Source organism: Dermacentor silvarum, chromosome 3, assembly GCF_013339745.2.
Source record: "Dermacentor silvarum isolate Dsil-2018 chromosome 3, BIME_Dsil_1.4, whole genome shotgun sequence".
Taxonomy (NCBI): Eukaryota; Metazoa; Arthropoda; class Arachnida; order Ixodida; family Ixodidae; genus Dermacentor; species Dermacentor silvarum.
The window spans coordinates 140,498,236-140,522,353 of NC_051156.1; the positions used below are offsets into that span (position 1 = coordinate 140,498,236).

Genomic DNA, 24,118 nt, shown 5'->3' on the forward strand with positions numbered 1-24,118 from the left:
GGATCAGCGCAAAGCACCTGCTTCGCGCGATACAACTCGCGTTATGCGGAAGGCGCGTTTGCCCCGATACGCGTGCTGGAAAACAAAAACACGTCCATCGTGCGCTCGGAAACAAAAGGCTGCATATGTCTCTCTCTCTCTCTCTCTCTCTCTCTCTCTCTCTCTCTCTCTCTCTCTTTTTTTTTTTTTTATTTTTTTTTTTTTTTTACCCCGCTCCCCTGACCGGCTGCTGTGCGCATGCGCTTATTACGGAAGCACGCACGGTCGTACAAGGCCATCAAAACGCTCGTATACGACACCGATGCAATATATATCCTTCCACCCCTTTATCCTTAATCGCACCGCAAAAAAAAAGAAAGAAACAGAAAAGAAAGCGCGTGTAATCGGTCTTCCTGCCACTTAGCCGGAAACCATGCAATGACCAAAGGCAGAAAACACTTTCCTCTCTTCTTCTTTTCTTATTTAATGGAGCATGCTTGCTCGCATTTCATTGTTCCGCTACAGTTCATTTATGTAAAGTTGTCTCTCTGTTTCCTTGTCTTTCCTCTTTCATTTCTTTACACGTTTCTCGAGCTTTCTTCGCAGTCATCTCATTGTTTGCTTTCCTCGCAACATTGTATATCCCCGGCCGCTGTGCGCCGAGAATAGATACTGTTGAAAGTGCAAGACGTGCTTCGATAATATCGCTATATGAAAAGAAGAAAAAAGAACGCGTCGATCGGCGCGATCGTAATACAGCGCGAGCCAGTGAGGTATGACGCGCTTTTTCTTGAACGCGAACAACAAAGCCGTAAGGATTATTGACCCTTTTCGCGGAGCAGTTTGTTTTAGAGAAACGAGATGGCGCTCGCGGTGGCGCGCCATACCTCTCCTCAGCGACCGCGCACGAATACGAAACCATTACCGCTTCTACCTTGCTTCTGTGCGATCAGCTGTCGGAAATGCAACTGAGTTTTTCGCTAACACACTGTGCTCCAATCATGCTAGATTGAATCATGTGGATTGAAGACGTGTGCAGTAGTTGGCTGCAAAAATAGTGACTGGCATGTTAAAGAATACAATGAATCTGTGTGGCCAAGTTCGCGGACCGCTGCTGCAACTGTCCGAACGTGTTACCGGCGTTTCGTGGTCTACCGGTTTCCTCGAGGATACAGAAATTTGCTCATCCGCCAGCCTTGTATCGCTAACCTTCAAAGAAATATTTAAGGGCTTCATCCCCAGAACGTCGGCAAGAGTGAGTACCACTCGTTAAACATTGACAAAGGGAGTAGCGCCGCTTCCTGCCGTAGTAAGTTTCGCGCACGTTATCTATAAACATCTGTTCCAAATGGCAGGAAAACTTACGCCCACTCTATCGCCGAAGTACCAAGAATAAGTGAATGGGCGCACACTTCAATATATGCGTACTGTATACGCACAATAGATGACGGACTACACCTATGGCACACGAATGGTCGAAGCTGAATGTTTCGTGACGGTCCACAAGTGTAAGCGAGTTACTAGCTGTAATATATATTTGCTACAAGGTATTACAATGTACAAAACAGCTACGTTTCAAGCCTTGTGCGCAGCAAGAACAAATCTATCGGAACTGAGCACACCCGCGAGCGATTAGGCAGAAAATAATCAGATAGTGGCCGCACCGAGGAACTTCACTGAGTCAGAAACTGACAAGCCACTGCTTCAAAATATTTGCCGAATAAAGAACAAAGAGCAAAACACACTAATCCTGACTGAATTCATAATCGGAAAGCTTGGATAATACATATTTAGCCCCGCTTTTAGAACAAGCACCATATACGCTGCTTGCGCCGTTTGGACATAGCTTAATCGGCTCCGAAAGCGCTTTTGCATGTTCTCTGAAGCTGTGATCAAACTTCGTGTCGTCCACCTAGTCGCCGTCTATGATATCTCTGAAAACAGAGGTTTTCTAAGCAGCGCCGGCGTCATACACTTCCGTTGTAAACAAGGAGGCAACGGAGGCAGTTGAGGCAAGCAATGGACGTGTCACCACGTGATCAAATATGGCAGCGCCCACGGAATCGCCGCGAAAAGGGTCAATACACAGCGACGCGGCGTGGGTCAGCGCGCGTATAACGCCGCTGCAAGAGCGAGCCATCGCACCCTTTGCACCGAGGTTGCCAACTCCCTGCTCACCCTGCATGCTGAGTTACGAGCACAGGGTCGCCCTTATTATACGAGTATCATAAGGGCAACCCTGCACTGTGGAGTACGTACTGTGGAATGATTTCGCTGTATATATATATATATATATATATATATATATATATATATATATACTGCGTCTATTTTCTCAAAATACACTTTTTTGAGACGATCGACCCACATCAGCAATTGCATGGCCATCATTCCCGTATTTATATACACTACAGGGCGATCTCTAACTACAGCTGCCTTACGCCAGCTGATTCCATTTTTTATGCCTGCGAATTTCCTAGTTTCATCACGCCCCCTAATTCTCTGCCATCCTCGACTTTAGTCAGCCACAAAAGTTACGGGAAATGGGTTCCACGACAAATTTGAATTTCTACTCTGTTACGATAACGGCGCTTCGGTAAATTAACCGTTCACCGTTGTATAGTTAACGAAAAGTACCACAGATTGAAACTTCGAATTGGATGCGATATATGTATGTGGCTGGGCTTCGGGGCAATACAGCTTTCTCGCAAATCCCGCGTGTACCGCAAACTTTTACGGCCCACTGTACACAGCACGTGACGTGTGGCGTTTCCCCTTTGTTCCACCCACCCCGCTCACCGTTTCACTCGAAACGCTACCCTCGCGAACCATTTGCAAGACCCTCGAAGCGCCCGCGTTCACACCGAGAAACGCCCACTCGAAAACAACGCGGCAGGCTAAGCAAAAGCACCCCCCCCCCCAAAAAAAAAAAAAGAATAAAAGACAGAAATACGTCCAATATAAGGAAAGCAGTGAAATCGCCAACAATTTTACAAGCGCTCGCTCAAGGTTGCTCTTCTTTCCCGCCAAGACCGTTCCATCACGACATGTGCTCGACAGAAAAGTATAGCGTTTCGCGGACGTGAAGAATCGTTGGTGTGTAAACGCATATATAAACTTACGCCCGCGTCGCCGCTGGTGCGACGGCGATTCACAAAATGCACGGTAATACACAAAATGTGCGCCGGCGGCGGAATAAGAATGCGAACTATGCCGCTGGGCCCATGACGTCAGAGGGCGTATATACAAGTGCGTCGCCCTCTCCAGCGCAATATTCACGGCATGCCGAACCCGGCCGGGGTCGCGTGTACTATTATAGCCCTTCACGTTCACATCCCATATCGGCTTGCGCGGGGAAAACCGGCATGTAGCACCTATAGCTGCTATATAGTGTATAGCACGCGGGAACTCAAAAAGAAAAGAAAGAAAAAGAGCAGAAAGGGAGGCAATATGGCGTCCGAGAATTTCTTCAGCATCACGTTCGACAAGCATGCGGGGCAATTCATCGCGGAACGAGACATTGGCGATGCTACTTTTTGCCGAAGTTCTCAAACATACACAAACTATGGCAAGTACGGATGGTGGAACGACAGCAAGCTTGTACCTACATACATACATACGTACACACATACATACATACATACACACATACATACATACGTACATACGTACACACGTACATACATACACACACACATACATACACACATACATACACACATACACACACACATACATACATAAAGTCCAGGAATGCAAGATCCACAAATAGAATAGCGGTGTCCAATTTGCCCTGAAGACACATTCTCCGCCGTAGCCCAGCTGCAACGACCTCATTTCTTCTCTTCGTCTCCTTAACCCGGTGATATGATGAGATTCGCTGTTTGAGTAGCGTCCCGCCGGTATTAAGACGGGCTTCAGAACAGCGTGGCACATAATGAAAGCGAGCTATGAGGACAACGAGAGAGGCAGAGTGATTGAAAAGCAGCTCAAAGCCCGCGGGAGTAAAAAGTATGCGCTAAATAATAAATTATTTAAAAAATAAAGTGCGGAATTTCATCGGCAAATGCAAGTACTGATAACAGAGGAGGTTAGGGGACGGGTTACCGAAAACTATAAAACTATGCCCTTTCGTTCTTTTTTTTCTTTTTTTTTTTTTACCCTCGCGCTTCTTGCTTTTCGACGCTTCTCAATTATGAACCTCCAGGAACTAGCTCAAGATTGCTATCCTTATTAGACAAAAGACACACAAGGCTGGCCTCGAGAAGCTTCGGCATCGTTCATCTTCGACAACCGCTTCGCATTTCCACCGAAAGTTGGAAGGCACGAAAAGGACGCGCGCGCGGTTCAATTATAATGTAGACGTCTCCTCGACCATGCCCACTCAGCATATAGGGCTTCGTGATTCGCAAGGCAGCACTCAGCGTTGTTTCGCGAACGCTAGCAGTATCGCAACGTGGCGTCTATACAATGCGAATACACTCGGCACACTGAAATGGCCTTTTCGTTGGCGATGGATGCGCTGGAACAAACAATTAGAAGAGGGGAGGGGGGATTGCAGAAGGGAAAGAAATAAGGCCAGCTAGGCAGAAACGAAAGTGACACGTGACCCGAAAGACGTGTGCACGAGTATTTTTGGGTTCGGCTCCCACCGCAGGCAAATTGAGCTTTTTACCACTTTTATTTCCCTTTTAATTTATTGAGAATTAGTAATAGGTGAGTGAGAGACGGGGGAGAGGGGGGGGCGTATTACAAATTTAACGTTACTACATACACTGTTAAATATTTTTCGAAAAAAAAATTAAAAAAGAATAGAGAAAAAGCACGACAATTTTAGTAATATATATTTTGCGTTCTCTTGTGTTTTCTGTTAGCTTGTTTTCCTCTCTGTGTTTCCACAAAAATAATCTGTTTCTTTTATTGAAATAAATTTACTCTAGTAAAAAATTGAAACTTGTGGATTTTTCGTTCTTTCGAATTTATTTTTTACGGTGTATTTATTTCTACAGGCTTCCCTGTTGGTATCGTGTTGTTATTTTAGTGGCAGAAGCATCGAGTGACAGTCTTGTTTCTCGCGCAGCACTTCCGGTTCAGCTCCTGAGACGACCGGGGACGAAATTCAAAATAAATCGGAAGAGAAACTTTAGAAAATAGTACAGTACAAAATTCATGGGTTTCATTATGGATATGACATCATAGCATAAGTTCAGTTACAAGTTGAGTTACTGAAGTGTCTGGAATAATTAGAATTAATTAGACATCACTGATTACCGCGCAACAAAGCGCGAAACACCAACGACGAGGTGTGAATTACACTAAGAGACACCTAAGTCAAAGATAAGGGCCGCCTACCGTTCTTTAAAAATGTGGTTGCTACAACGACGAATTCGCATACCCACGAAGTAAAGATTACATCGACCATAAATAGCAGGACGACAGAGTCACTCAATCACTCCGACGTCGAATTGGTTAGCAAGAACTGACACATTCACGCACCTGGTGAGTCCTACGCTGAATTCGCGATCGAAAACGAGACGCACAGACACGCGCGCAATTCCGGGAGAATAACGGAAACGAAGCAAGTAGGATTAACCGAAATGAAATACTATTGAGCGCTCAGAGCGATAGCGAAGCACCGCGAAAGAAAAAAAAATATGAGCAAGAGAAATAGAAAAAAAATGAAAATATCAAACAAGGCGATGAAGAATCCGAGCAAATTGAAGCCAAGTGCTGCCGCCTGAATACTGCTGCCGAGGATTTATTTTGTCGCGAGCTTCATTCGACACTTTTAGGAATACATAGACAGAAAAAGAAAAGAAGAAAGAAGGAACAATGGATCGGTGCTAGCGCGAAATTTGAATACAAATTAAAAACGCAAAGCCAGTAGCAGCGTTGCAGAGAGAGAGAGAGAGAGAGAGAGAGAGCACTAACATCGCCAGTCCGCCATAGGGCACACGTGTTAGGAAAGGCAGCAGCCACAACCTCGGGCGCTGATCGTCCGTCAATCCGTTGAAAGTGTCGAGACTGCGCGTCGCGCGCGACGGGGCGAGAGCCCCATTCTTCACTTGCGGCCACGCTAAGCCCGCGCATTGCCCCCGTATACATGAAGGGCACGTCGTCGCGGCTTCAGTGTTCGCTGACGACGAAGAAGCGAAAAAGAAAAGCTATGTGCGGAGAGGAGGAGGGTGCGATAATGTGTATCACCCGCATGACACCATCATCTGGACAGCGACCCTCTGCGAACTGTGAAATATGTGTAAGTCTCTGTGAGGAGAAGCGAAGCCACTGTATACACGCCCGACCGCGTACAGCTGATTCCGGGACGTCCGGTCGGCCGCCCGCTGCATCCGCGCTGCTCGAAAGATTTGGAGTGGAGAAGGGGGCATATGCGTCTCCCTTCTCTCAGGAGGCGTGGGCTCGGATCCCACCGCTGCCACCGTGTCGCGTAACCGAGGGAAGAGACGGACCGCGTGGCAACAGGATCGATAGATATTTATTGACGTCCGAGAACCAGGCTAGTCCTCGCAAGGAAGGCTGTGCGACCTATGCAGGTCGATCCAGAGCACAAGCTCTTGTGCCCTGCTATCCCCAACTGATTACAGTGGCCGGCGTGGTGGTGGTGGTAGTGGTGATAGTGGTCCACTGCACTGCTCGCGTATGGCCGCATATATACGACAGGGGAGAAATTTGGTGACTTTATTCGGTCATCACGCGGTCTATACAGAACTTGTACGGACCAGAAAGCTAGGTCATCGGTGAGCGTCGTCACTGGTGGAGGTATAGCTTGACTGAGCTCTCCCAAGCTTCCGTGACGTCTCGTGGTTTACTTCGGACAACCAACAACTGTACGCTTCGCTGAGCAGCTTAAAAAAAATTATGTCGCTTCATGCGGCTGCCATGATAGAAGCCTCCAAGCCGTATATCAGATCGAGGAAGCATCAGACAGGTTCGTCGTCGTCGTCCACCGACAAGCCTCACTATGGTGCGTCTGCAGGTTGCGGTGCAAAAGATTAAAAACGACCGCGCACAGCCTTTTCATACTCTTTAGAGCCTCCTATAGAACCAGAAATTCCACGGACGCGACACGACGCGGCCGGAGTAAACAGCTGCGCCTAGCTTGTCAATAAATTACGACAATTAAGACGGATGCACTACAGATACGACAAACGAGACTCCAGCGGAGACATCAATCTATCCGAGTTACGCAGCGCAAGGAGACGACCTAGCAAGCGCATGCACGGTGACACAAGCCCGAAGTCAATGCGGATCTGGATCCACTTAATTAATGCGGAAGTTGAGTACGGCACTCAATCGCATGCACCATATCAATTTGCCAAGTAGGTGCACGTTGAAGAAACCAAGATGGCCCCAATTAATCCGGAGTCCCCCACTATGGCGTGCCTCATAATCGGATGGTGGTTTTGGCACGTAAAACCCCATAATTCAATTTTAATCCTTAATTTGCCAAATAGTAACGAGGTAACGTTCGATCGCATTATATTCTTCTTTCTGGGGTTTTACGTGCCAAAGCCAGTTCTGATTATGAGGCACGCCGTAGTGGAGGGCTCCGGATTAATTTTGACCACCTGGGGTTCCTTAACGTGCACTACAGCGCAAGCACACGGGCGTTTTTGCATTTTGCCTCCATCGAAATGCGGCGGCCGCGGCCGGGATTTGTTCCCGCGATCTCGTGCTCAGCAGCACATCGCCTTAGCTGACTGAGCCACCCCGGCGGGTAATTTATAGTATGAAACAATAAAACCGACAATGTACACGGGCACTTCGTGAAATGAATTGGCATAAACTGCTACGATCTTAATCAATTAGGAGAACTTTCACCTCCAACCAATAGGAACCAACAGCGTTCCTGTATTTCAACTTTAGATAGCCTACGAAGCTTCATGTACTATCGTCAACAAGCCTTGACAATCAGAACAAGTGGCAACAGCAAATTACCTCGAGGTAATTTTCTGCCATCAGTTCTGATCGTCAAAGTGCCAAAAATCACAAACTAGGCACGTTATTCTTTCTAAACACGACGGTAAGACAATTAGGTACAAAAGCAATCTCCCCTATAGTTACCCAGCTGTATTGAAGAGCGAGCACAATAAGAAGAAATAAAAAGAGATCGTATTCGTAAATCGAAACACGCTCCACAGTCAGTGCAAAAAAAGTTGCATCATCGAAAGAACATCAAGTGTGCTGACACATTAAGAACAGCCCTCTTTGCAGAGCCACAAAATGGCGCGAAGATGACAGAGTTAGGCCTCGTTCGCAAAGTGCCCACTTGAGCAGTTCGCAGTGGCCAGGCAAATAAAACAAAAAAAAAAGATGTTCCATGTACGCCCACTCCACATGGCAATACGCATGACAAAGCACACATACAGCGCGATGTAAATCAGCACGACTATATGTGCCGAGACAGGCAACATGTGCGCAACTGCGTCAACAAGCAGGCCGTCGTGCGGAGCGCCGTTCGCGATTCAAGAACAGTCGTGGCCATTCCATAAACCGTTAGGGGGGAAAATGAATATTTAAATAAAGCGAGACAGAGACGAAAACTGCTTCTTGAATGTTCCACAGCATCTGGCGAAAGTTCCCGAGTACACATAAACGCCTAGGACGCTTCTTACTTATTTTTCCCCCTTCAGGGATTTGACGACGACGTGAATTCTGTGAACTTTAGTGTGTGTCATGACTCGTCTCCCTTCCTGACAAACAGGTGGAGATGGGCTGTCTCTTTAGCTGTCGTAACCATTCACGCCCTAGTTCAGCCGCGCGGTTTCTACGGCGAGTTGGAGACGAATCTCTCAGCGTATATATCACCGGCCTAATTTCGGCGTATACATGGGCGTCCCCCTGCGTTGGCTCATTTCATGCCGAAGGATAGCCACGCTGTTATATGTCGTGGCCCGCATGCGTATACCGTGAGGTAGGCACCGTAAACGGACGCTAAAGGGGAGTAAAGTTGAGCTGTATATTCGTAAACTATGAGCTCGTAAGATAGCAAAACGAATACTCTCATTGCGAGAGGAGGTTTTTCTTTTGTAATACGAAAAAAAATTGCTGACTCTCCCGTAATCGAGAGTAGATGCACGCATGAAATGGCTACCATATGGCGTCCTTTGCTGCTTGTGGTGCAGGCAGCAAAACTCGGGCGGCAACGGCGTACTTTGCACGGCCGCGCGCGGTCGCGCGCGCCTTATCTTGAAACCGATCTGCAGGCGGCTCATACCTTTGTGCGTGCGGTGTTCTTGGCGCTCAGCTTTCGTTGAAGCGATATACCGCATGAAGGACACTTCGCTTGCTGCTGAGGCCGCGCTTCCTGCCGCCAGCGTTTTGACAGCGAGTGTACACGGTCATCGAGTGTGGTGTGTTCATGTTTGCCTGCGCGCGCTGACACCATGCGCGCTGACACCATGTTTGCCTGCGCGCGGGACAGATGTGTGCAGATAACGTGCGCGAAACTTACTATGACAGGAAGCGGCACTAACCCCTTTGTCATTGTTTAATGAGTGGTACTCACTCTTGCCGACGTTCTGGTGATGAAGCCCTTTCTTCGAAGGTTAGCGATACAAGGCTGGTGGATGAGCAAATTTCTGTATCCTCGAGGAAAGCCGTACATCACGAAGTGCCGGAAACACGTTCGGACAGTTGCAGCAGCGGTCCGCGAACTCGGCCACACAGATTCATTCTATTACCTAACATGCCAGTCACTATGTTTGCAGCCAACTATTGCACACGTCTTCAATCCACATGATTCAATCTAGCATGATTGGGATACAGTGTGTTAGCGAAAATTCAGTTGCATTTCCGACAGCTGATCGCGCAGAAGCAAGGCAGAAGCGGTAATGGTTTCGCATTCGTGCGCGGTCGCTGAGGAGAGGTATGGCGCGCCACCGCGAGCGCCATCTCGTTTCTCTAAAACAAACTGCTCCGCGAAAAGGGTCAAGGAGAAAGAAAGGTAAAGGAAAGACAGGGAGGTTAACCAGACACTATCTCCGGTTGGCTACCCTGTACCGGGGGAGGGGTAAAGGGATTCGACAGGAGAGAGAGAGAAAAAATAAGTACAGAAAAGGGGAAAAAAGGAAAGAAAAAAATCACACTCACACACACACACACACACACACACACACACACACACACACACACACACACACACACACACACACACACACACACACACACACACACACACACACACACACACACACACACAAAACAGAACTGTTTCTGTGGGCATTGTCACGCAGTCTGCGAAGGCGTTCTAGTGTTGAAAAGTGTCAACGTCCCATCCTACGTCACACAGTGTAGAGTCACAATTTGTCACTGAGTTCGGTGTCTTTTAAATAACGCAGCAGTGCCTTCAAGGTGGCTCACGCTGTTGTTCGTGTAGGCCAGTTTACAAGGATGTTGATTTGCGTTATTAAGCGTTTGTCCAGTTGACCTATCGTGGCTGAGGGAGCTGCTCTCTGCGGGTTAAAACGAGGGCACTGACAAAGAAGGTGTGCGATTGTTTCGTTGCACCGGAAGAGTGTTCGAATCACAGTCGGTCAGATAGGCCGGTGGCTCGCAAGAAGCGCAGAAGCGCCTGCACGGCCTTCTTCTGTGATGTTGGGTCCAGTCTGTGGTGGAGAATTTTTTCTTCCGACAGAGGCCGGTCGTCCAATTGGTTGAACGCGTTGGTAAGAGAATGTCTTTGCGCACTGTACTGCGGGCAGTCGCACAATATATGTACAATTGATTCTTCATTGCCGCAGTGGTCACAGGCTGCGCTGTCGGCCATTCCTATGCGGAACGCATAGGCGTTGGTAAACGCAACGCCCAATCATAATCTGCACAAAAGCGTTGCGTCTCCTCGGCGAAGCCTTGATGGTACTCGAAGGCTTAGGGTTGGGTCCAGAGAGCATAAGCGAGCATGCATGAAGTGCGATTCAAAAGGGTCAATAGGGCCGATAAAACTAGCATCCTTACTTCGTAAAGCTGTCTACTAATTTGCTATCGCAATTGATGCTTCGCCTTTCGGGCGAAACCGCGGCTCTGTTTAACTGCACTGCACGATAACATTCATTAAGGAGCATTCGCCAACTACAAGTGCTGCTCGAAAATGGCTTTATATTGTGTAATAATGTGTAATTTTTTTTATTTTGACAGCCCTCATTCCTTTATAATTTTTCCTCCAAATTAATAATTCTAAAGTTTTGCATGAATCAACGTAAGCGATTTAGTGGCAGCTCTTTAGTGCTTTTTCACCGGTAACCTCGTGGGACACACATTTTTGTTGGGATTACACGTGTCGCTTAGCACTTACGCCCAACCAAGCCTTCAGACATGCGTCAAAGCTCACCACGCAGTTTACCTAAAATTTCAAACAACAAACAGTTTAATGTCAAAGTTATCATCATCAGCTCTGTCCAAGCAAACAAGCCAGCTGGTCCAGGCTGCTCGGAACACCCAACCCATTGAGCGCAATCGCGGTCGATCTCTCGCATACGCTCACAATATCAGACTGCGGTCCCCGTTCGAACAGGTCAATTCAATCTCAAATGACATCACCGTGCGCCACCGTGGTAGACAGACTGTCCCATCAATTAGCGATGTCGCAGCGATGTCACGTCGCGAGGTAGCAACAATCAATTATTATCCACTCGTGTCCTCTCCTCCAATCTGATCGACGTTCGTGTGTACGACTGGCTCATATATGCCCAACAATCCACAGAACGAGAAAAGTGCCGCGTGCGCCTTTTACGCTATCATCGCGCCAAGATTTGTTTACGGGCGCATACTACGACATCTATCTACAGCGTTAAGCGTTATATGTGGCCTACCGGTAACGAGCAGATTGAGTACGACTATAGTGGACAAAGAAAGCTTCACTTAAAAGAGAGATCTGGAGAACAAAGTTTCCAAATCTGTAACTTTGTACCAAAACAGATGTTGCTGCTCTGTAAGCCTACTGTTTACGATATTGGGAGCGCCGACGACGTTAGCCGATGCTTCCAACGTCAGCGGCATTTTCGAGATGAAACCGGCGAGGAAACGCTCTCTCCTGATGGAAACCGGGGCGTTAAAATTGGCGGCGGGGCGGCTGAAGTTTGTGTGAATCAGCCCTTCGAAAGCCTGCTCGTACAGCAATGGTTGTCGTTATGCTACTGCCTCAGGGTAGCTGTGGTATTATAATAGCATTTCCCAGTCTCCAGCAGGTCGACGTCAGCAGTCGCGAATGCGCATGCAATGCGAAAACTCAGCTCTAACTGAACAACGCAAATGATAAAAATGCAGATGCTCACAATTGAACAGAAATAATGATCGAACGAGAAACAAGGAAAGCGAACTGCTTTCGATTTTCAAACGCCGATGTGGCTTACTCAAGCCACCACACTGAAATATCAAGGGTATACATCTGGCGGACTTCATTGAGTCGGCTTCGACGGAATTCGCCGGCGAGACTCTGGGCTGATGGCCTCTGAAAACCCAGCCACTTAATTAAATAAAGTTTTCTATCTATCTATCTATCTATCTATCTATCTATCTATCTATCTATCTATCTATCTATCTATCTATCTATCTATCTATCTATCTATCTATCTATCTATCTATCTATCTATCTATCTAATCTCTTACAAGAGCAAGATCCGGCGCGCGATGTGACTGCAATTTAAAGAACGGGAAAAGCGAGTCACAATGCGGCTCACAGCTACTGTAGCGATTCCTAAAGCAAGCGCATGCCTTTCTGCACAGCTGCGGATTTCTTGCAAACTACAGCAGCGCCGCCCAAGGGCCAACTGCGCGCACAGCGAAGGCAAGGCATGCGCGCCACTCGGAACATCGAGCGGCCATAGCGGACTGCGCAGCTGCGGACTGACACTTCGCGAATCGAGAATGCAAACAGTTGGTAGCCGAAGTAAATAGGACGGGTACAGGAAGAAAGAGAACCCAGTCGCGAGGGGTCACAGCGCCGATATCTGTGCAAAAATGCTACGGCAGCCGGTGACTTGGACGAGCGACGCGCAAAAAACCTCGGCTCCGCAGCTGCATGCATGATCCGTGCCCTATTATATAGAGCTCGGAGCGCTATACACAGAGGAGCTCGAACGAAACTTCAGAGTTCCGATATAATCCAAACCCTGGAAAGCTATTACGCGCTCGAAACTGGAGTGTCTTCAGCGACGACTATCAGGTGGAAGACTAAATTGGAAAACGGGGTCACGCATTCGGGCTCAATAAATGGAACGAATTGCCCCCCTTTTTTTTTCTCTCTCTCTCTCTAATATGGCGCCCAAAGTGCGATCGAGGCCGAACAAGTCATGATGACGTCAAGGATTTCGCAGTATGTTCGAGCATCGCCAGATCTTTCTCTGCAGGATAATTCGCCCAAATATATCGGGTTCTGTTTTCGTTCTGCTTTCAAGAGCAAGGTATCAATTTTTTTCTTCTTTAATTTGACGAAAATTAAATAACCTCGGCCACCGACTTACCGAAATATATGACGTCAGGAGGACAAATAGAGGGAGTTTTACGTCGGCGTCGCAACCAGTCTATCGTTTCTTCCGTTCCAGTTCCGAGATACCGAAGCTTTGTTTACGGCAAGTCCGGCCTATAGCTGCAATTCTAGACGCGCATTCTGCGCATCTATATCTTTGTATTTCAACACCAGTATACAGTATATACCTCCAACATCCACTAACTTCAACTGGCCAGTATCCTCGTATAAATAACCGGTAAAGCTAGCATATGTCCAACAATACGCAACGCACATAAACCGCGCCTGGAGGCCAGCGATCAGAACAAGCCCCGAGATGGCTCTTTAATTATGCTCGAAAATGGCAAAACTTAAGAGCTGACACAACCCGGAAAACCGCGTGCATCGGAGCACAGCAGCGTGTGGATCAAAATAATAAAAGGAATGGAGGCAGCGGCGCTGCCGAGCGCAGCTGGTTGATGGAACTTAACATAAGGAAATGCAAGCATATGCGCATATCTCGAACATCATCTGTTTCGTCTATTTACCACATCGCTAGTACTTCTTTGGAGACCGTGTCCTCATACAAATACCTTGGCATTCACATTACATCAACCTTTCTTGGGCAGACCACATTTCGTATGTAAAGCAATGCTAATCGAATTTTGGTGTAGCGTAACTTCGCGCTGCAAACGAGCGCAGCTCCGTCTGGGATCCAAGCATGAAAACCTATTCGGTCACTAGAAATGGTTCAAAATAACTCCACGCGTTTTATTCTTCTAACTACAACAGAACAGCAAGCATATCAGCCATGAAATTAAGTCTTGACCTATCAACCCTTGCATCCCGCCGTAAGTTGTTCGCTTGAGGCTCCACCATGAGCTTATATCACCCTCATGTTTCATAGATCACGCACAAAACATTCCTTTTTCAGAAACGCACCTACCACACCGAAGAGTGGCTTCGGATGTAATGAGGCAAAAACGCTTAGCTTCTCCTATAGCCAACACTCTCAGCCGTGGTTCGCCGTCAGAGTCATGATATTCAGCAACATTCTATTTAATTAACAACGCAGCACTAATTTATGTTGTCTCGTCGTTATTTTCCTTTATTATATACAGGGTGTTTCAGCAAACACTTTCAAAATTTATTTAAGGTTGCCTGTGGCAGATAGCCTAATTGTAGTTAATGAGCTGGTCTACTCGAAGAGGCGGACATTACTTGCACAAAAAATTGAAATGCATAATCAACTAAATAACAGAAATCCACTAATCAATTTTTAACTAATTACCTGATCGCCCATATTGCAATTTACAAATTGTAGCCGTGGAATTCGCAAGGCGGATCCACTTAGAATTAATTCTCAGGATGACACCAGTTTCAAGATATTAATTCCCGAACTTTGCGAAGAAATACATTGGCGTTCCAGTTAATTTTGTGCTTCAATGCAGAAAGCGACGTTTAGTTAAGAACCTAACTGGAACGCCAATGCACTTCTCCGCAAAGTTCGGGAATTGATATCTCGAAAATGGTGTCATCACGATCGAGAATTCGTTCCAAGTGGATCCGCCTTGCGAACTCCACGGCTACAATTTGTAAATTGCAATACGAGCCATCAGGTAATTAGTTAAACACTTAATTAGTGGATTTCTGTTAATTATTCAATTATGCATTTCAATTTCTTGTGCAAGTATTATCCGCCTCTTCGAGTAGACCAGCGCATGAACTGGAATTGTGCTATCTGCCACAAGAAACCTTTAAGAACTTTGGAAAGTGTTCGCTGAAACACCCTGTGTATATATATATATATATATATATATATATATATATATATATATATATATATATATATATATATACCAGAAAAAAGCGATTCTGGGTCCGGGTAAATATTCACAGTGAAGTAGACGCGCGTATGAAGCGGTTTATTGACGTTTCGGCCGGGGTCCGGCCTTCATCATATATATATATATATATATATACAGGGTGTTTCAGCGAACACTTTCAAAAAATCCTAAAGGTAGGTTTTTTGAGAAAAATACGAATTATCTTAAGGAGGAAGCTTTCAGGTTCGGCGGACGTCAGAAATTATGACAAACATGCGAATCACATAGGTAATTAACTAAAATTGCCTAACGAACTTTTTCATTAGCGACGTTTGGCGGTTATTGCCAATGGCGAGTTTGTAGCTACGGAGACGACGATGCCGTACAAGTTTTTAAAGCAAAGAAAAAGTCACTCTGTAAAGCCCTACAGCCCGCGAAAATCAAGTATTTTTTTCCCTCGTGAAACCGAAACGCGGCGAACATGGTGCGCCGGAAATCTGGTGCAAACGCAACGTCCGCTGATGACGTGTTGCGGGGACAGCGGCGCCCAATTCGAAATGTCTGTGATGATTCCCCAGGCTAGGGAGCCTCAACGCTCAGCTTAGACCACGGCTGGCGTTATCTTTTCTTTCGTTGGTAAGCGCAAGAAAGATTCTAGCCATCGCCCACTACATGGTCACCCGCTTTGGGAGCCCTGGTAGGCGTTGCCGGCAGGTTTGCGATTTCTTTCTTTCTTTTTTTTTTTTTTTTTTTTTTTGTCTCGACCACTTCTGACGTCGCTACATGACGAGCTAGATGTGAGGCGTCACCTTCCGTTCATTCACTCGTTGGGTTCATCTGCTGTTTTTTTTTTTTACATAATCGCTGCGTGTTAGGAAGCGTATGAGGCAAAGGAAAGGTTCGTTTGCGGAGCAAGGAGGATGTTTGCAGCAGTGGCTGCATGCTGTTAGTTCTTGTGGCTTGTAGCGCCAGTTTTACAAACGCGTTGACGTTTCCCTTTAATGTGCGTGTTTTCGGAGTTCGCGTGTGACATAGCCATTGCATTACCACTGGACTACCATTGCATTACCAGTTCGTTTCAGGATCCAGGTTTCAACGCCGCAGCGTTAATATTGTGCAAATGGCCGCGCCAGCGCAACTCCAGTACTCCGTTGCCGAGAAAGTGGACATTGTGCTGGCTTATGTGAGCGCGCAAAAGGACGCGGAGCTGGCATCGATGCTGTATGCTGCCCAACATCCTGGCTGTCGTGTGCCAGCTCGCCCCACATTCGTATCGATATTTAATCGGTTTAGGACCACTGGATCAGTCCATGCACAGAAAAGGAAGCGACCAGCCAGTGCAACCGATGATTTTGACAGCGATGTACTGGCATACGTCGCTGTCAGGCCGGAAGCAAGCGCCAGGGAAATTGCCAGTGCATATGGAGCAAGCCCAGCTTCAGTTTGGAGGTCACTTTCAAGACACAGCTACCACCCATATCATGTGTGTCTTCACCAAGAGCTGAGACCAAGCGACTTTCAAGAACGGCTCGATTTTTGCAACTGGTGCCTTATTCAATGCGACGAAGATCCTGAATTTCTAAACAGAGTGATTTGGACTGACGAGGCCCAATTTTGTAGGGATTCGAATGTCAATTTGCACAACGCACATTATTGGTGCGATCAGAATCCCCACTGGCTTCGTGAGCATAAGCACCAGGTAAGGTGGTCAGTGAACGTATGGTGTGGCATTTATAACGGCCGTATTGTTGGTCCTTACTTCATCGACGGAAACCTTACTGGAAAGAAGTACGTAGAGTGCGTTTTGAAGGGCGTCGTCTCCGAGTTTGCCTCAGAGTTACCACTGGCTGCGCTGAAAAAAATGTGGTTCCAGCACGACGGAGCCCCACCGCATTTTTCTTCACAGGCTCGTAAATTCATTGACGAGTCCTTTCCGAACCAATGGATTGGGCGTGGTGGAAGCACACCCTGGCCGCCTAGGTCACCCGATTTGTCACCCTTGGACTTTTTTCTCTGGGGATATGTTAAAAATGAGGTTTTCAAGACGGAACCAGCCAACATCGAGGATATGAAGCAACGTGTGAGAATCTCCCTCGACAACATTTCCAGACAGATGCTTTTATCTACTATGAACTCCATGAAAGAGCGCCTTCATCTGTGCATCGCAATGGACGGAAAACAATTTGAGCACATCATTTAAATATTTTGTGTTGTCCAAAATGATATTACTCTCGTGGAGAGTCCGAATAGGTCTACAACCAAATGAAAGATAGTAATAAACTATGTTTGTCCATTAATGTTTGTTACATTACTCAAAACTGCTAAACATAGTATGAAGTCAAGATTTCCTAATCCTCGGCCAGCACTTACAACAATTGTGAAGCCCATACCATGTAAAATTAACTCCCGTCACGATATCGGCACCACTAAAGAAATTCTGCACTGTCACAAAAGCATGGTTTTATTCTTTCAACGAAGCTAGCGTAATGTGTATGGAAATTAAAGGACTGCTTCCGGAGGCAACTGCACTGGCAGAGCGTCAGGCCAGCGCCCAACAGCATCTTAAGATCGACAACTGCGTCGTGGGCGATGGCTAGAATCTTGCTTGCGCCTACCAACGAAAGAAAAGATAACGCCAGCCGTGGTCTAAGCTGAGCGTTGGGGCTCCCTAGCCTGGGGAATCATCACAGACATTTCGAATTGGGCGCCGCTGTCCCCGCAACACGTCATCAGCGGACGTTGCGTTTGCACCAGATTTCCGGCGCACCATGTTCGCCGCGTTTCGGTTTCACGAGGGAAAAAATACTTGATTTTCGCGGGCTGTAGGGCTTTACAGAGTGATTTTTTCTTTGCTTTAAAAACTTGTACGGCATCGTCGTCTCCGTAGCTACAAACTCGCCATTGGCAATAACCGCCAAACGTCGCTAATTAAAAAGTTCGTTAGGCAATTTTAGTTAATTACCTATGTGATTCGCATGTTTGTCATAATTTCTGACGTCCGCCGAACCTGAAAGCTTCCTCCTTAAGATAATTCGTATTTTTCTCAAAAAACCTACCTTTAGGATTTTTTGAAAGTGTTCGCTGAAACACCCTGTATATATATATATATATATATATATATATATATATATATATTTTGCTGTCCTCCTGTGTCCGCGTTTTGTGCACCTGTCTCTTCATACCATGAATGCGCACCAAGTTTCAATTTTCTGCCGTTCACCGATGATAAATTTACAGTTAATGACTTCGGCTCACAAAGACGGAATCAAATTTACTTAAGGCATCTCCACTGCGTTGAATCAGCGTCTGCAGCTTCTTCACTCTCGTAACAGTGGCTCCGCCGCGTGGAGCTTGTTGTTCACCTGTTCTTTCAGTCGAGTTCCATCAACGTATTTAATCGTCCCGTTACAGGGAAGATAGAATACGGCACATATAGCGTCTAGAAACTGGCATAGATTCCGCTAACGCAGTGCCCGCGCTGAAGTAAATTATCGCTATTTACTTAATGAGCGAATTGTCGCCCGTCACACAATTTGCTGCGTCCGCTACTGCTACGAATTTTAGCCCGCAGAACGTGCTCATTTTGCGTCCAACGTACAATTCACAACGATCGAAGACAGTAGGGCGAGCCAGAGATATTTTTCCGGGGAGGCGCGCACCAGGCCACACACTGACACAGAATATATATATATATATATATATATATATATATATATATATATATATATATATATATATATATATATATATATATATGTGTGTGTGTGTGTGTGTGTGTGTGTGTGTGTGTGTGTGTGTGTGTGGTGTGTGTGTGTGTGTGTGTGTGTGTGTGTGTGTGTGTGTGTGTGTGTGTGTGTGTGTGTGTGTGTGTGTGTGTGTGTGTGTGTGCGTGTGTGTGCGCGTGCGTGCGTGCGTGCGTGCGTGCGTGCGTGCGTGCGTGCGTGCGACAAGGACGAATAATTGGTCTTCAACTACGAAGCTTTGTTTCTGACAATGTGGGTTTCCTTTGCAGCTTCATGCTATATACGGGTGGATGACAATCTTGCATTTCATTAACTTTTCTCCACCTTGCGGATTCCGCAGAACTGATCTGCAACATTATATATATATATATATATATATATATATATATATATATATATTGGCGGGGGGGGAGACGTGCCCTGTGTCCCCCCCCCCCCTCCTCGTCTCCTGGCTACGCCACAGATCGGAGACACAGAGTCGTGCCTGAAGCATATCTCGTGTTCTGATAAACCATGGTGTGTCCGCTATAGTTGCTTCTTAAATATGTATGTGAAGTTGCGCTGCACACTTCAAAGCACACACGCGAAGGAAACATAGACACATACACGAGATGATGTGCGATATCTTGTGCGTGTGTAGCGCGCGCGCGTTATCATATGATAGATAGAGAAGAGAAGAAAGGCAGGGAGGTCAACCAGACGCGCGTACCGTTTGCTACCCTACACGGGAGGGAAGAAGGTTAAGGGATAAAACTATGCAGCGCAACTACGACTCGTGCATACTATCAATGAAGCTGCGAATGATTTCTGTTTAGCTCGGAGAGAGAGATAAGACTTTATTGAGCCGAAGAAGCTCAGACGTTTTTGTTGCCATGCAGCCGACATCACGTGGTCGCTGATCTGACGTCACTCTGTTTTCAGCAGAAGGTTTGGCTCGGGGCCAGTTGCCGACTTCCAAATTCAAATATACATGAAACGCAGAAACGCTCTGGTTAGACAACGGCTGAACGTATTTCAACTGAATGTGTTGCGCTTGACAGAGAAAGCTGAATTCTACTGATTATTGTCAGAAGATTTTTTTTTTTTTGAGTTAGGGGCTCAATTTTTCTTTTTCAATAACTACCTACATTCGGCCCCGGCAAGAAAATAAAGAAAATAGAACACCTGGTTTACCGTTCCTAAGCTCTGCGCCATAAATAAACCTTGCAATCCGGTAATGTGAGAGTGTCTAAGGTGCACATATATGACGTACAGCAAATGTAAGGGCCATTAATACACAGAACAGTTAAAAAATACAACGGCAGTAACAACATTTATTATGAACACCAACTATCCAGCGCCATGTCATTAGCGTCGAATTCAACACGCACGCTCCCAAAGACCGCACGAAGTAACACACGTTACCTTTCTTTCTTTTTTTCTATTTATTAATACATGGAACGATCACACACACAAAAAAAAGAAACACCCGCATTCAAATTTCATAATGCATGGAAAGGTGACAGAGAGAAACAACGTCAAACGCCCGACACACGAGTCGCCCCCCCCCCCCCCCCCCCCCCTAATTTCTCCAACAGCGTCAATCTCTCGAGAACCTATACGGGAGATCGACAGAGACAGTTTAGGCGTGTAGGTGGTATATACGCGTACTTCAACCGGAGAGGCACAGCTGCTGTCACGGACGCCGGCAACCTCGACCCTCTTCTCCGTGGCACATGTGGACCGCGCATGCACAGTTTAATCTCGCCGCGCTCTCTCGGCGAGCGCGTCAGACGCCAGGCGCGCGCGGCATGTAAGCTCTGCGCGTTCAAACACTGAAGGCAACGAGTGTAGTACGCCTGTGTGGCGCGCAGACTGCTCGACAGTTTCTAACGAGCATCATTTCTCCCTTTCCTGCCGCTCACCTTTTCCCTTCAGTTCGTTTCTCCTTCTTTTTTTTTTTTTTTCTTCCTCCAGAGAAGCTACAGCTGCTACTTGAAAGAAATCAAATAATGAAGTGCGCGTTCTCTAAAATGACGCGCTTTAAGCAGCAAAAGAGAACAGAGCTACGTACGTCCATTGGCAGCATTAAAGGCAATTGATAAGCAGCTTCTATGTGAGACGCTGCTTTACAGAGCAAAACAGACATTTATAAAGGTCGGTTTGCTTCGTTTAACCGTTTCTTTGGCGGTGGCAAGGGGGGGTATGAGGAGGGTACGGCCGTAGCTGACGGGAATACTGCAAAAGCCTTTTTTTTTTTTAATTAAATGAAGCTCAAATCATACGTCAACTGCGCTGTGGTAAATGTCACCTCGGCTGTTCTAAATGACGTCGCTTACTGTGGTCTTAATTTGATGAACGTCTGCGAAAGAAGCGAAGTTAATTGTACGTTTTTTTCTTTTTTTTTTTTTTTTTTTTTTTTTTTTTTACACACAGGAGGAAACCGTGGCTAAAGGCTGAGAGGCCTGACGGAGGATGGCCGTCGGCTTCCAGATATAGTTTTACAAAATAATGCCACGCGTTAGTAACGCTAGAGAACGAGGACGAAGAAGTGTTGTTGGCTGCTGCGGCCAAAACAGTAAACAGCCGTTCGCTCGGAACTGACTGCCTGCCTTTTCCTCTCGCGACAAACTGGTGGAGGTGCTGGGTACACATACGCCCTATGCCTGCTGGTCCTGAACCAGAAGCTACCAACGCCAGTACCTCAGAGACTGCAGAAATCCATCGAAGCAGCCGTCGCCTCCAAGGTCTTCCACCGCAGTACAGTCCCCTGGCAAACTCTGCGAGGAAGATGGCAACAACAACCGCAAGCCAAACCGAGGAGATCCCAAATGCTGCTGTACCTTGCATCGTCAACGCGCCTCGCAAGCCTAACCCGTTCCACGGCGACGCCTTTGAGGATGTAGATGACTGGTTAGACCATTTCGACCGGGTCGCCACCTTTAATGACTGGGATGATCGCCGTAAGTTGAAGAACGGCTACTTTTCCCTTTTAGACGCGGCAAGGGTATGGTACGAGAACCACGAAGCTTCGTTTACCAGCTGGCAGGAGTTTTACCGCCTGCTTCGTGACGCCTTCAGTACCCCCGAAAAGAAAGAAAGAGCAGAACAGGCACTATCTTCCAGGTTCCAAATGCCGAACGAAACCGTCGCCATGCTCGTGGAAGACATGACACGATTGTTCCGTCGGGCCAATCCACTAATGCCAGAAGACAAGAAGGTGCGCATGTTAATGCGAGGCGTAAAAGAACAGCTTTTCGCGGGCCTCGTGCGCAATCCTCCTACAACGGTGTCTCAGTTCGTCCGTGAGGCAACAGTCATGGCGCGCATGCTTCGGCAGCGGCTATCGCAGTATGAACGCCAGACCACCATGACTGCGGCATGCTCGCTTGTACCTGCAAGGGATGACAGGGAGTCCCTTACCGAACTAATACGGCAGGTTGTTCGAGAAGAACTCCAGAGGCATTATGGATCGGCACCTCCGAGTGCCGCGGCTCTTACGGACGTCATTAGGGAGGAAATCAGGCAGGTTGTTCATCCCTCTCCACCAACGCGAACCGAACCTCCCACGCTCTCGTACGCCGATGCTCTTCGGGTTTCTACGCCGTCGACGGCCCGTTTCCCGCATCCACCTACAGGGCCTCCTCGACGCTTCCCAAGCCCAAGCCACCGCACGACTCTCCAATCAGACTTTCGTCCTGGTCCGCGGAAGTCAACGGTATGGCGCGCTCCCGACAACAGTCCATTGTGTTATCACTGTGGGGAGGCTGGACACTTCTATCGCGACTGCCATTTCCGACGGATTGGTTTGCGGGGATACCATCCGGACGCCCGTTGCCCGCGCTATGGCGAACGCCCACAGGAAATCGAGGAGTACTTGAAAAGCAACCGTCTTCCTCCTGTCCCTCAGCGAAGACAGTCGCGGTCGCCGTCACCTCGTCGGCACACATCACCAAACCGCGCTCGACCCGCCTTTGATTCCACCGGAGTCACCGGCGGAATCCCGCGCCGGGGAAACTGAAAACGGGGTAACCTCACCATTTTGCTGGATCGAGAAGTCGGCGTCGCACGAGGTCTCGTAGAGCTCCAAAATAGGCAAACCACGATCCTAGTTACTAACTTCAGCGGCGAATACAAGCACTTTGCGAAGCATACCACCATTGCCTACTTTGAAACAGTGGACGAGTCCAACGCATGTGCTTCGGTAACGACAATCTCGATGCAGGAAAACAGCGATGTGGACTTGACCAGTCACATCAACGTCAATCCACAGCTGAAACAACCCCAACAGGAGAGGCTCCTGAGCCTACTATCATCATTTAACGACTGTTTTGCCACCACCTCGAAGGTCAAGCAGACTCCTCTAACCAAGCACAGAATCATCACTGAACCGACCGTCCAACCTGTTCGCCAACACGCTTACCGCGTGTCACAGAGAGAACAGGATGCTATTCGTCATCAAGTTAAGCAAATGCTGGATGATGATGTCATTCAACCATCGACAAGTCCTTGGGCATCACCTGTTGTACTAGTTAAGAAGAAAGACGGTTCACTACGATTCTGTGTAGATTATCGCAAACTGAAGAAGTATAGAAGAAGATTATCGCAAACTGAAGAAGAAGTAGTATAGAAGTAACGTGGTCAGCAGCACAAAATTGACAGGTGCGCTATAGCTGCTCCCACGATGTTACGGGTTTGTATTTAAAAACGCTCACAGTTCCACAAACGCCATAGAAATAGTTATACAAAACGCAACAATGCAGTCTGCGGCAGTGCAACTGCATTGCGCTAACGAAATAAATAAAACAAAAAATTTACTGAACTATCACGACGTGGTTTACGCGAACTATCATCGGAGAAGCGGGTTTATCCAGGTATGCTCCGAATACGTCGTAGATTACGCCGAAAGACAACGACGACATTCACTTCCAAACAGCCATATAAAAGAGAAGGTGAACTTACCCAGGGTAGAAACTTTCTGGGCGCGAGGTGCCCCTGCAATTGACAGAGGATTGCCGCAACTTAGTCCGAGGCTCGGCGGTTTCACTTCGCGCACAGTAACAACAACAACACGTTGACGAACACAAACAAACAAAAAAGGAGTAGGAGAACGTTGTCAGATGCGAACA

General features: G+C 47.1%; 1 protein-coding gene across 3 annotated transcripts in view; it reads right to left on the minus strand.

Annotated features, from left to right (window-relative positions):
- LOC119445832 (protein-tyrosine sulfotransferase 1) overlaps positions 1–24,118 on the minus strand; it is a 484,648-nt gene that overhangs the window by 377,269 nt on the left and 83,261 nt on the right. For all 3 annotated transcript variants that reach the window (XM_049663669.1, XM_049663666.1, XM_049663668.1), the window contains exon 2: positions 23,952–23,984. The gene's annotated coding sequence lies outside the window, so the exon portion shown is untranslated. The remainder of the gene's footprint in view (positions 1–23,951; positions 23,985–24,118) is intronic.